Source organism: Apium graveolens, chromosome 10 (genome assembly GCF_009905375.1).
Source record: "Apium graveolens cultivar Ventura chromosome 10, ASM990537v1, whole genome shotgun sequence".
In the NCBI taxonomy this organism is placed as follows: Eukaryota; Viridiplantae; Streptophyta; class Magnoliopsida; order Apiales; family Apiaceae; genus Apium; species Apium graveolens.
In genome coordinates this window covers 203,253,254-203,268,312 of record NC_133656.1, presented here as the reverse complement: position 1 = coordinate 203,268,312, position 15,059 = coordinate 203,253,254, and positions in this window count along the sequence as shown.

Sequence of the window (15,059 nt, the reverse complement as noted above, 5' to 3'; positions counted from 1 at the left end):
GTAGATAAATAAATGACTCAGGCAGGGCGACTATATTTCTATAAGGATAGATCGTACTGTATCCTCTTTAATGTGAAGAATGTTAAGTATAAATTATGTGTCTGAAAATTAGGACATTAAACGCACGGCTGACAAAAATATGTCTGAAAATACACCAACTCTTTATAGTTATGCATATGTTTTTGGGATTTTGGATTTATACAATAGTCACTAACTCTCATATAAATGGGCTCTTATTGGTGGTTAAATAATAAATGTTAATGGTCTCTGCATTTACATCAATTTCACCAATAAAAACAACTCATTTTTATTGAAATTAGTAATTAATGTGCGTCATTGGACACACATTAGAAAGACCGATGTTTTTTAATTAGTAATTTGAAATAATTTGAAAATTAAGGAAAATTATGTTGATGTGTTTATGTTTGAAGCCTCCAACAATATAATTTTAGCTATTATGATTTTTTTATCAACCTTTTTATAAAAATATAAAATTTTATTTATAAATAATTTATTATTTTTTTAGTTCATTTTATGTTAATGTTATAGTTTCAATTGACAAATGCTTTTAAATAACTAAGTATTTAGCATTTTTTATTTTAAAATATTTGCTAATTATAATAATAATAAATTATTTAAAAAAGTGCTACTCATATTTATATAATGTTAAACTCTAAGACAATAAAATATTTGATATAAAAATTAAATTAACAATATAAAAAACAAACCTAAAAATAATTCACAAAAAAAAGTAAATATCATTTAACATATAAATTGTCTTCAAAAAATTGTTTTGAAGGCCCCTCAAATTTCAATTTTTGATTTAGGCCCCACAATGGAGAGCCTTGACCCTGATTAAACGAACAGAATCGATAATAAAACTCGAATTTTCAGTTCAGGCCAACTATTTTTGATCCATTTTTAACCGAACTCAGTTCTTAAACATAAAAATGTGATCGATAATTAAATAAGTTCAAGTCGGGCTTTATACCCGTTTGACTTGAACTTCTTAAACTCTGATCAATTCGTTCGACTTGATGTAAATTAGCATATTTTATAAATATTTATATTAAGATATTTAAATACACTAAATAAAATTTAAATTACAGTTTATTTTAGTTATAATCGTGGATTGGATGATGAATTGTATCCTCTTTATAACTAACATACCAGATTTATTGCAATCAGGTAGTCATGAGAAAAAAAAAATTATATTTTAATGATATATTAAGATTTGATTTCTTGTGAAACTGAAAATTAACTAAATATTCTTATTAAAAGGAAAGTTAATAATTATTAAGTTATTAAAACTAACTAAAACAAGAAAATATTTGAGATCTTGTACATTACTTGTTGATAATTAGATTATTTATAAAATTTAGTCTTATTTAATTTTACAAGATAAGCCTTATAATTTAAATTATACGCTTGGAGGGGTTAATAGGTGTTATGACTAACTAATACTGATTTTAAGATATTACCGAATATTTATCAAATTGTCCGACAGTTTGGTGTTAATTTCGAATATATGTTGTCAGCGAGCTGACAGTCCATTCATGTACAATGTGGAAATAAATAACAGCAAGTAAATAGCACATAGAGTTTTAGCAAAATTCGACCCTTATGCCGAATGGTCTACGTTTTGGTCCCTTACCAACTTGGTAAAAAAATATGTTTAATTAATTACTTAAATGATACAATTACTAAATTCAATAATATATCTCCCTTTATACATTGTTCCTGATAATAATTTGTTTGATAACACATGTTCCCTTAAGGTATGTTATGCCCAAAATTTGGTATAAACCTTATTCGGGTCAAAACCGGGTCAACTGGTCAGAATTGGGTTTTTGGTACCTAAAATTAAGGAAAGATAAGGCATCTATTTTATCACAAAGGAAGAAGGTGCGCCCTACAGATATGGGGAGGCGCGCCCTTATGCATACGAGAAGAGTAATGCTGACGCCTTACATAATCAAGGCGTGCCCTGATTGGTGAAGGAGGCGCCCCCTATTGATATATGAAGAAAGTAATTCAACTGATTCTTAGAGCTATCCCCTAAGGTATTAGGGCGCGCCCTAAGTGAGAAACATAGCTTGGATGGGACTTCAACATGATTACTTGGACTGGTTCTTTGGATGATTCAAGGAAGATGGAGAATTATTATTACTAACTTATTTGGTGCATGTACTCTATTGAAGAACTCCTTCATGTAGCATATCTACAGCAAAGGCGGTGTCCGTGGTCAGAGACCTCCAGGGGTATGCCTGGACTGAAGGCCTCCTCTTGTAGTCAATGGGTGTCCTCATTAGGGATGTGGGGTGAAATCTGGTGTGTGCTTTGAGAGATCTGTCTCTGTAGTCAATGGGTGTCCTCGTTGGGAGACTTTGGAGTATCCTGCACTTTGCACCCAAAAGCTTGGGATCACTTGTCCTGCAATCTAGTAGGGGCTCCTTATCGGAGGACAAGGATGCGTCCAACATTTGGGGTGAACCACGGCTATACCTGCGTCCGCGGACTAGAGAAACAGCTGGTAGCGGAGGGTTATCCTTGGCCAGGGAGACGCCTTATCCGTGAAGTCTCGAAGCCGTGGACGAGCCTTGGGCCTTTGTGGTTGGGCCTCATCGGCGAACATTCCTAAAGCTAGTTGAAAACGGTTTCCAGTAGGTTTCCTACTGGGCCTCGGGATAAGAAATCTAAGCCCATTAGGTTTCTTGTTCCCCAAGAACTACGTGGGCTTGATCCCCTATAAATAGGGGGTACGTAGGCAAATTGTAAGGGGTCAGAAGCGAGAGCGCAAAGGAGCCACCACTAACCCTAAGCAATCTCAGCCCCCAATAATCACCACCACCAAACACTGTTCATCTTTTCCGACGAATACTGTTCATCGAATACATCGATTACTATTCACGTTTCCGACAAAGAACCACCGTCACAGATCTTGTTTCTGGCTACGAACCTCAAATTTTGTTGTTACCAAATTCCTCCGTCAAAAAATTGGCGCTAGAAGGAGGGGTCAAAATCTCAGGAGGAAGAGATGTCTCGTCACGATGAAGGTTCTTTGACGCAAGAATTGAAGGATAGCCACGGAGGAGTTGCATACAACGGCCACGAAGGAGATCCGTGAATAACTGTTTTCGGCAGGGGGTCGAATGAGATTTGAGTGTAGTATCCGCGGCCACGAGGGAGATCCATGGATGATGATATCCAGCCATGGAGGTTGAAGTTTGCAGCCATAGCCACGAAGGAGCGAAGTTGGATGGAAAATTCGGATTTGATGGATTAAGCGATTTGCTTACACTGTTTGGGCCGTATCTCGAGTCCCGTAAGTCAGATTGGAACGATCTTACAGTCTACGCGAAGCTTGTTGAATTCCCTTTAATTCGGAGATGATATGATTACGAGAATAAAAGTTGAGCAGTCTGAAAACAGAGGAAAATAGTAGCTGCGAATTTTTCCAAAAAATCCTATTTGGTTTAGAAGATTGGGAGAATCCTATTTGGTTTAGAAGATTGTGAGAAACCTCTTTGGTATCGAAGATTGGAGTATCATATTATAATTAGAAGATTGGAGTATCATATTCTAATTAGAAGATTAAAGAATCCTATTCGATTAAGGAGATTGGAGAATCATATTCCAACAAGAAGACTGAAGAATCCTATTTGATTTAGAATATTTGAGAACACTATTCAGTTCATAGGACTTAACCAGGAGCAAATATGAGGAGGATCGGGAGGAGAACACTTCAAGAAGAAGGCATTACTACCATGAGCTAGTCATCGCCGTTAAGACGATTCCTCGAGGTAACACTCGACTAGTTTTGTTGTGTTTTCCGTTAATTATTTCTGGGACTTGTGCAGGAAGAATATTGTGAAAGAGTTTAGCACGGAGGAGACCCCCACAAACACTTAGAACGCGCCTTGATGAAGACATCCGAGGCCCAAGAGACTTCCAACATATTTCAGGAGAGTTCGCTGATTGGACACGTCGGTCCCTCTAGGACGCGTCCTCCAGGTAACATTTAAAGTTCCATATTAATTGTATTTCTTGCAGGTAGGAAACCTTATCTGGGAAAAATCTCATGATTTGCGAAGCACAGTATCACAATCTATTAAGGTGCGCCCTCTGCGTGTGAGACATTTAGTGGAAAATTGCGTTCCCTGGGCGCGCCCTCAGAAGAAAAAATCTATGGAAGTTTTCAATAAAGATGTCTTGATGATCAGATGAGTCACAGTCAATACTTAAAGAATGGCTCGAATAGAACTAATTCCTTGTCTTTCAAGACGCTCCCTTTTCTTTAAGGTGCGCCCTCACAGAAATATTGAGTGTGAGATGCCATTTATTGGATGACACTTCATGAGACGCCCAAGAGATGTTTCTACATGAGATAGTTTCTGCATCCCTTGAGCTTTGTAGAAGATAGAAGCCTTCTAAGAATATTGATCTTTGATTTGGTTTAATTACATGAAGATTCTGTAGAAGACCCTTGTCGAGGTAGATGCGCCTTTTACAGAGGACGCACCCTCCAAGGATGATTTCCCTTGTCGAGGTGGATGCGCCTCTGACAGAGGACGCGCCCTCCAAGGATGATTTCCCTTGTCGAGGTAGATGCTCCTCTGACAGAGGACGCACCCTCCAAGGATGATTTCCCTTGTCGAGGTGGATGCGTCTCTGACAGAGGACGCGCCCTCCAAGGATGATTTCCCTTGTCAAGGTGGATGCTCCTCTGACAGAGGACGCGCCCTCCAAGGATGATTTCCCTTGTCGAGGTGGATGCTCCTCTGACAGAGGACGCGCCCTCCAAGGATGATTTCCCTTGTCGAGGTGGATGCTCCTCTGACAGAGGACACGCCCTCCAATGATGATTTTCCTTGTCGAGGTAGATGCTCCTCTGACAGAGGATGCACCCTCCAATGATGATTTCCCTTGTCGAGGTGGATGTGTCTCTAACAGAGGACGCGCCCTCCAAGGATGATTTCCCTTGTCGAGGTGGATGCTCCTCTGACAGAGGACGTGCCCTCCAAGGATGATTTTCCTTGTCGAGGTGGATGCTCCTCTGACAGAGGACGCGCCCTCCAAGGATGATTTCCATTATTGAGGTAGATGCTCCTCTGACAGAGGACGCGCCCTCCAAGGATGATTTCCCTTGTCGAGGTGGATGCATCTCTGATAGAGGACGCGCCCTCCAAGGATGATTTCCCTTGTCGAGGTGGATGCGTCTCTGACAGAGGACGCGCCCTCCAAGGATGATTTCCCTTGTCGAGGTAGATGCTCCTCTGACAGAGGACGCGCCCTCCAAGGATGATTTCCCTTGTCGAGGTAGATGCTCCTCTGACAGAGGACGCGCCCTCCAAGGATGATTTCCCTTGTCGAGGTGGATGCGTCTTTGACAAAGGACGCGCCCTCCAAGGATGATTTCCCTTGTTGAGATGGATGCGTCTCTTCCAGAAGATGCGCCCTCCAATAATGAATACCCTTGTCGAGGTAGACGCGCCTCTTACAGAGGAAGCTCCCTCCAAGGATGATTACCTTTATCAAGGTAAAAGCACCTTATATAAAGGGCGCGCCCTCTAAAAGTATATGATTGTAGAAGATCGTAAAGGTTTTGACTTTGAGTTAAAATGAATCACACTATTTGTGGAAAAGACGAGATCAACGATTTAGAGTTATGATTTGACAAGGAGCAAGAAATCAAATATGGAATGGTATTGTGTTGTTGATGGAAGAATCACTCTCACCAACAAAACACATCCTCCTTTCATCAAAGATTATTTATTATTTGAAGATCAGAGAACTGGTCTTTTATCCTGGTTATGCCTTCCCTTAGAGAGCGCCCTCTAATAATTCATCCAGGGCGCATCCTATCATGTTAAAAGAAGAAATGGAGTAGGATGAAGAAAGAGGAATGAAGAAGTTCGTAAGGGCATACCCTCAAATTGGTAGACGCTCATACAAATTTTTCAAGTTTGATAGGGGGGTTGAAAATTCCAATCCCATTTTCAATAGCATATGGAATTTGGGGGTAGTTGTTATGCCCAAAATTTGGTATAAACCTTGTTTGGGTCAAAACCGGGTCAATTGGTCAGAATTGGGTTTTTGGTGCCTAAAATTAAGGAAAGATAAGGCATCTATTTTATCACAAAGGAAGAAGGCGCGCCCTACAGATATGGGGAGGCGCGCCCTTATGCATACGAGAAGAGTAATGTTGACGCCTTACATAATCAAGGCGCGCCCTCATTGGTGAAGGAGGCGCGCCCTATTGATATATGAAGAAAATAATTCAACTGATTCTTAGAGCTATCCCCTAAGGTATTAGGGCGCGCTCTAAGTGAGAAATATAGCTTGGATGGGACTTCAACATGGTTACTTGGATGGGTTCTTTGGATGATTCAAGGAATATGGAGAATTATTATTACTAACTTATTTGGTACAGGTACTCTATTGAAAAACTCCTTCATGTAGTATATCTACAGGAAAGGCGGTGTCCGTGGTCAGAGACCTCCAGGGGTATGCCTGGACTGAAGGCCTCCTCCTGTAGTCAATTGGTGTCCTCATTGGGGATGTGGGGTGAAATCTGGTGTGTGCTTTGGGAGCTATGTCTCTGTAGTCAACGGGTGTCCTCGTTGGGAGACTTTAGAGTATCCTGCACTTTGCACCCAAAAGCTTGGGATCACTTGTCCTGCAATCTAGTAGGGGCTCCTTATCGGAGGACAAGGATGCGTCCAACATTTGGGGTGAACCACGGCTATACCTGCGTCCGCGGACTAGAGAAACAGCTGGTAGCGGAGGGTTATCCTTGGTCAGGGAGATGCCTTATCCGTGAAGTCTCGAAGCCGCGGACGAGCCTTGGGCCTTTGTGGTTGGGCCTCATCGGCGGACATTCCTAAAGCTAGTAGAAGACGGTTTCCAGTAGGTTTCCTACTGGGCCTCGGGATAAGAAATCTAAGCCCATTAGGTTTCGTGTTCCCCAAGAACTACGTGGGCTTGATCCCCTATAAATAGGGGTACGTAGGCAAATTGTAAGGGGTCAGAAGCGAGAGCGCAAATGAGCCACCACTAACCCTAAGTAATCTCAACCCCCAATAATCACCACCACCAAACACTATTCATCTTTTCCGACGAATATTGTTCATCGAATCCATCGATTACTGTTCACGTTTCCGACAAAGAACCACCGTCACAGATCTTGTTTCCGGCTACGAACCTCAAATTTTGTTGTTACCAAATTCCTCTGTCAACAAGGTAATTGCCATCTAAGCTCTATACCAAACATGTATCGCCTTCTCTACCAATCTAACTCCCTGAACCTTTGTTATCCAAACTCTGCTACTCAGCAACAAATGTTTAAATCTTGAACAATATAAGATTAAATAAAAATTACAACCGAAGCTATGAACTCATACGTGTGTAAATTAGAGCTTAGAATAAAAATATTCAATGAATACAAAGTTGTATTTTCTAAGATGGTATGGTTTATACTTCCTGTATCCAAACTTTAAACAAGTATATCCAATTATATTTATAGACTAAGTTAACTTCCAAAATAAAATAACAACTTTTCCGTTATTGACCAAGTTTCACAGTTTGGTGGTTATTATTTGAACGTTAAGACAATCTTATATATATTTAAACTAAAGATAAGATATATAAGAGAAAAGTTTGAAAACATCTATCTTTAGTTTAAATTCAAATATCAATCGATAAGAAAGTTGTTAGGGTAAAAACGTTTATTAACAACTTTCTAGAAAATAGCAAATGGCTTTGAATAAAGAATTTGAATATCAGATGAGTTCTAATATATTTAAACACGTTAAATATATACTAGAGTCCTTGCAACAATCAATCATATATATTTTCTTTAAATCCGCAAGATACGTTTATCTGAATAAATTCCAGACAGTGACTGACAGCTAGCTAATAGACCTATAAAAAACAATGGTAGGTTGTTGATAGATTAAGTCTATCATAATATTTGACTTCTGCAAAATAAAATTAGTAACAGTTATAGATACATTATAATCAACTTTCTAATAAGATAACAAAACAAGCTATAAGTTTGCTAACAGCATGATCATCAAAATCATAAGGGTATCAATATCCCCCTTTTTGATGATTACATAACCTTTAGGAAAGTATATGATACTCTCCCCCCCCCCGGTATCACATATCACTTGTTCACAAATTATATCTTAAGCAATAAATAAAATACACAAACAATGACTAAAGATAAAATGATAATAAATTAGAAACCAATCATCCAAGTCAACAACCACATAAACACTTATGGTGAACTAAATTACCAAGTTCAAAAGGGCAATCGAACCGAAATCAACTAGTTCAAAGGAAACAACTCAACATAATACACATTGTTCAAAACCAACATTGATAGTACTTATGCAAAACAAATAAATCAATTTCCTAAATTACTCCCCCTTAATCATTAAAAAGAAAAATAATTTAGTCAGTTTCATTAGCAATATCAGTATCTCCCTTGTCCTCTGCATTAATGTCAACTGAGGCTTTTGAAGTCCTTTCCAAGTCCCTATCTACATAGCTTTAACAAACAGATGCTCCAAACCATAGTCTTTGGAAACCTTCTTACTAGCAGCAACACAAAGGTCTTGAAGGTTAACTGACCCAGGAGTAGAAGATGTTGGAAAGGGTCCAGACTTTGTTATTGTAGCAGGAGTATGCAATCCTAACGCCAAGTCTTTGCAGAATTTATTTTCTTCAACTACTTTGTAATATATAATAGATGATGTCAAAGTTTACTGGAGCTAACAATATCATTAATCTCCAATGATCTGATATCAAAGATTACCGGAGCTATCAATGTCATTAACATGATGATGTCAAAGATTACTGATGCTGACAATGTCATTAGCAACCAGTTAAGCTTGGGGACAACCCTATGATTAGTTGTACTGTAACCTTAATCTGTAATTCATACTTGTAACACTTAATGTCTGTAAAATGTAAATGGAGCATACTGGAGCATTTTTCTCTAAACAGTGTCAAGCCTAAGAATTCTATCTGGAAGAAGATCATGAAGGTCATGCCTCAGAAGAATTATGAAGAAGCTTGGAGTTGAATAAATCTGTTTGGTGAAAAACATTATAAGTCTAGATCTCTACAAGTCACAGAATTAGTGTTATAGAGAAGTCATTCGAGAACTCAGAAAGGCCTATCGAGAACTCAGAAAGACCTATCGAGAACTCAGGAATTGTCTATCGAGAACTCAGAAAATGCTATTTGAGATATCGATAAGTCAAATACCCATTCGAGAACTCAGAGATATCGACAAGTATACATTCATTAAAGAACTTTGAGTTATCGATAAGCCGAAGTCCATTAGAGAACTCTGAATTATCGATAAAACAAAATTCACTAGAAAACTCAGAGTTGCCGATAAGTCAAGTCAACAATGAAGTTTCAGAGATATCGACAAGCCATCATGCCTATCGAGATGTCGAGTTCTCTACAGCTCAATTGGAGATCTCGAAGTGAAGAAATTTCTCTAAGTACAGAATTGCAGAACAGTTTAATATTCAAGGTTGCAGATCAATAAACAATTCACACAGCTGGATTGACAAGTCTATAAAAAGCAGTTTGAGAGATGTGCAAGATCAATGGCAAAGATTAACCAACAAAGGAAGATTAAAGTAAACACGGGTTGCTAAGGATATGCTAAGCCAGAAATGGAAGATTTGCTTTTCTATGAATAGAAATGACAAGTGACAGTTTAGAAAAGCTAATAGCATGTTTATTATCCACTGTGTAAACCAGCAGATAACTGAATTATAAAGTTAACACTGGTCCTCTAGTTAAATGTAACAATTTAGATAGAAAATTGTGTGCTCTCTCTCAAGAAAGAAGCTAAGTTCTAAAACAAGAACTTAGAGATTTTGTAGCAAAATATTGCTTGATTTTTAATATAAAATTAAGTGAGTTTTGAAGATCTTTGTTTTACATATTTGCACAGTTATTTATGTTTAACATTTATTCTACTAAATCATTGATAACAACCAACTGCTAAAGCCTAAGTCGATCACAAATAAACATTTAAGCCAAAACACATTCACCCCCCCCTCTGTGTTGTATTCATACCTAACAAGTGGTATCAGAGCAAAATCTGAAAGTATACAAATTAGATCTTGGAAAAATGAATACACAGAAAATCAGTAGTATCAAGATTCCTCCCTTTGATAAGGCCAACTACACTTTATGGAAAAAGAAAATGTTGTTGTTTATAAAAATGGCCAATCACCTTTACATTGGTATCCTCAAGAATAGGCCCTTCACTCCTGTAGTTAGAGTTGAGGAAACCACACATGGAGATATGGTTATTCCAGCTCATTATGCTCCCAAGGATCCTTCTGAGTATACTGAACCTGAAAGAGAGAAAGTTTCCCTAGATAGTGCTTTGCAACTGATACTAATTGAGTCACTTGACAATGTAAATAATAACATTATCAACTGTGACACTTTTAAACAGATCTGGGAAAAGATTGAGAGACTCTGTGAAGGAACTGAGGAGGTTAGGTCAAATCAAAGAAGGATATTGATTTCTCAGTATGAGGGTTTTACGGCTAAACAAAAGGAGGGTATTACTGATGTATTTGAAAGGTTTAATAAGTTGATAAATGACTTGCAGCTTTATGATAAATTTTATGATGTCGAAGAAGTGAATTTGAAGTTCTTGATTACTCTCCCTTACCATTTGGAACAAAAGATCTCTGCAATCAGAGAAGGAAGGGATTTGAGTAGAATCACACTGGAAGTGCTCTATAGGGTTCTGAAAACTTATGAACTTGAAATGATTCAAAAGAAATCATTAAGGGTTGGTCAAGGATATGTACTGGACGGCTCAAGTGCATTAATTGTGAATGATGGCCAGACCTCTAATGATGAGCAAAGATCCCAAACTCCAGAAGTTTCTATAAGTGAGAAAAGATTCAATGACACTAAAGAGCAAGTCATACTGGAATTGGATGAAGAAGATGAGTTCTACACTCTTGATGAACTTGATGAGCTAGACAAATCAATGGCTTACTTGGCTAAAAAATTCTCTAACATTAGAGTGAAGAAACCAAAAATTTTCAAGAGCAAAGGACAGTCCTTCAACAAAGACAGCAGCTGGAAATGAAAAGGGAAGTACACTTATGATAGCAAAAATGGATACAAGACTGGATCTGTTGATAGATCAAATATAAGGTGCTTTATTTGTGATGAGTTGGGCCATTTTGCTACAGAATGTAGGAAACCCAAGAAGGCAAAGAAAGACAAAGCCTATCTTGAATTGGAAGTAAAGTATGATTCTCTTCTAAAGAAGCAACAAGGGAAAGCTTATATTGCCGAGGGCAAGAGTTGGGATGATTCAGATAATGATGAGGATGAAGAAGTTGGAAACTATGTACTCATGGCCTTGGAGCAAGGAGACTCTTCATCATCTAAATCACAGGTACCAACTCTTACCACAATTGATTTAAACGTGAGTTAATATAAGGAAACTGTTGAAAAGATGAGCACAGAAATGCTCCACATTCATACAAGTATGGTTGCTGCAAATGAGGAAGTTAGCAGATTGAAAAAGATCAATGAAAAACTTGAGAGTGAAAAACAAGAGACTGAATTGTTACTGGTTGAGCTTGATGCTGCTAGGAAAGAAAATGCATACTTAAAGAACAAATTAAAGTGTGCAAGTGAAATTGAAGCAGTATTGAGAGAAAGGCTGGAGAAGAATGAAGTGAAGCTGAAATCCTTCAAAAATGCTTCTGATTTGATTGGCCAATATCATGAAAAGAACAAGCCATGTGCAAACATTGCCATTGGTCTTGATTATGAGGGTTTGAACAACAAAAAGAAGTCTGTTAGTGACAAAGGAAAATCAACTGAAACTGAAGATGTTCCAATTATTTTGAAGAAATTTGAATCACCTTTGTTTAAGACATGTGAAGTGAACTTCAGTGAAGAAGAGTTGATCATCAAACAGGAGATAGCTGATGAGGACAGGGAAAAGAAAAATGATGAGACAACTCAGTCTTCCATCTCTGTTGAAACACCAAAAGCTAATCAAGAAATTAAGGAGCCTGTGAAGGAGATTAAAACTGAACAGGTCAAAAAGAAAAAGAAGAATAGAAATTAAAAGATTGGGATAAACAAAAGCAATAATTTTGCTTATGTTGCCAATGCTCCTAGAAAGAGGTGTGAGAATTGTTGATCAATGAATCACCTAACTCATCTTTGTAAAAAGACTGTTAGCAATTCACCTGAAGGAGTCTGCAAGTACAATGAAGCTAAGGCTGATGATCCCTATTCATTCTGTGACAAGTTTGACTGCATTCCCTGCAACATGAAAGTGATGAAGAGTTGCCACAAATTGAGAATTGATCTCATAGAATCAAAAATTGGTTCTGTATCTGAAAGGGAAAATGCTCAACAGTCTATGAATTCCATTTTATCTCAAAATTCTCATTCTACTTCTGCAAAATCAGTTAACAAGAAGAAAGTGCCCAACACAGCTTGGGTAGCTAAACACAATTAATCCTCATTGTATGCAGGGCAAAAGAAAGAAGGTCATATGGATCATTGATAGTGGATGTTCCAGGCATATTATAATATCCGGGATATATCATGTAATTATTTTTGCTATTAAATAATTATTATGTGTGTTCAGTATCTATTCTATGAGTTAATTGTTAAGTGTTATCTGTACTTGGATATTCAAAAATAATATTAATTGAGTATTTTAATTTTTATATGTTTAAAATAAAATATAGATAATTGTCATATCTTCCTAATTATTTTTATGATGAATTATGAATTTATAAGAATCATATGAAATTTATAAAATCTTTTTCCGGGTATTTAAAATCTATTTTATAAAAACGATAACCAACCGACGTCACCCGTTGTTACATTTTTGGAACCCGAAACTCTTCCGAGAACTCCTTCCTAACCTAATTGTAATATTCCGAGCATATTCCATGTTTCGACTTTTTCGATCCGGCGTACGGTTTGTTCAGCGCGGGTCCCGGCGCAACATTTTCGATACAATATTCGTTTCGGTAAAACAATAAAACCCGTATTTTCGATAAACGGGAGCTTTTTATTAAACTATCCCAATTATCACTTCGTAGTACGTGTAACCAGGCGCTGAGACCAAGATCGCAGTAAAAATTGTACTGGTTTGGATAATTATCCCGAAAACCGATACCGTTTGGATCAGTTTTTATAAATAAACGTACCGTTTTATATCCGGAATGATCCAACGGGATACTAATTTTCCGTAATTATAAATAGCCTTTTACCGTATTTTATTTCGTATCAAAATCATTTGCAGATAGTTAATTTTATAATTTTCAGAGAAAAACCCTAATTACATAAACTTTTCTAAGAATCAAACAGCAAAACGAAGGCGTTACCGATCTCTGTTTTCAAAGCTTGAGTAACCAAAACAAAGGATTTGAAGTGTTCTACCAGATTCTGAGCTTCGTTTTACTGCAGAAATCAAGGTTTATTTTCTATAATTTTATTTATTTTCGAATTAAATTTATTAAAAATATGAATTTTTGTTCAGATGATTGTTTGTATGATTTGATGATTGCATGTTGTAGAGCTTATTTTCCTGATGATTTTGGTATATTATACGTCTGATTTGGAGTTCAATAACATGTTCAAATTTGAGTTTGATTTTCGAATTTTAAAATTAGGGTTTATAACCCGTATGAATGTTCTTAATTGAAATTTGGGGGTTTCTTATTCTGGAATAGATTGATGTGATGATATAGTGGATTGTGTTCTTTGTGAAATTTGCAATCTAGTCGTACAAGTTTCATGAATCAACGAGGTCTGTAGAGAAGGGAGTTGTGTTTTGAAGTTTACGTCGAACCCGCCGGAAACCTGCGAGTTTCTTGATCAAATTCCGGCCAACTCAGGGATGATTAGAATGATTTGTTGGTATGGTTGAGTTCCTGGTAAAATATAGATGTGATCTGGAGGTGTTGGAGGGGTGAGGACGCCGAGAACGTGTTCTCCGACCACCCCTGTGTTTTCCGGCGACGGGATGTAAAATTTGCAGTTTGGTCCCTGGACTTTTGGGAACGATACAGTTAGGTCCCTGAAGTTTCCAGACTTTGCAAATTTGGCATTCCAGTTTTAAAAATGTTTAAAAATCATATTTCCTATATATTTTTATTATAAAAATTCATTTTTAATTTCTGAAAATTCTAAAAACTAGTATTTTAATTCCGAAAATTATTTTTAATTCAAAACTAAATCTGAATTAATTAGTTAATTAATTTCAGTTAATTTTTAATCGATTAATTGGTCAATTAATTCAAAAATTAATTGATTAATTGATTTAATTAATTATTAATTGATTTTAGTTAATTATTTAATTAGATTTAATTATTTAAAAATGATTTAAAAATTCCGAAAAATAGTTTCGAGCTTTAAAATATTATTCTAAATTATTTCCAAGGCTCGATAGTTAGTATAAAATTGTTTCGGAGCCAGAATTGGCCAACCGAACCCTGTTTATTAACCCGAAATTGATCCAACGACCCGTTTTAATTCCGAAAAATGTTTTAAAAATCATTTTAAATACCAGAAAGCTTATTTATGTCCCGAGACTTCTTTATAAATGATATATCATTGATTACGTGATGTATTATGTGCTATATGTGACTTGTTGATTGACTATCGGTCTATATATTCGATGTTTACTTGATTATTGCATAACTTTCAATCCGTTAATCAGATTTGGGTAAAACGAAGGGTAGATAGAAGTATGTGTTGAATAGAACTCTATGAGTCGATTATTGATAGATGCTTATGATATGTGAGCAGAAGAGACAAGGCGTAGAAAAGGGAAATAGGTAGTTGAGGAGTAAGACGGTTGTGATTGGAAGCGAGTGCAGTGCAGTAAGCTAATACCAGGCAAGTGTTCTGAACTTTCTCGAGATATTGTAGTACTTGATAGTCTTGTTGATATTTTAAGTGCTTTGAAGCACTGAAACCCAAACCCTGATTCCAGTTATTGTTCTTGAGCCATGAAC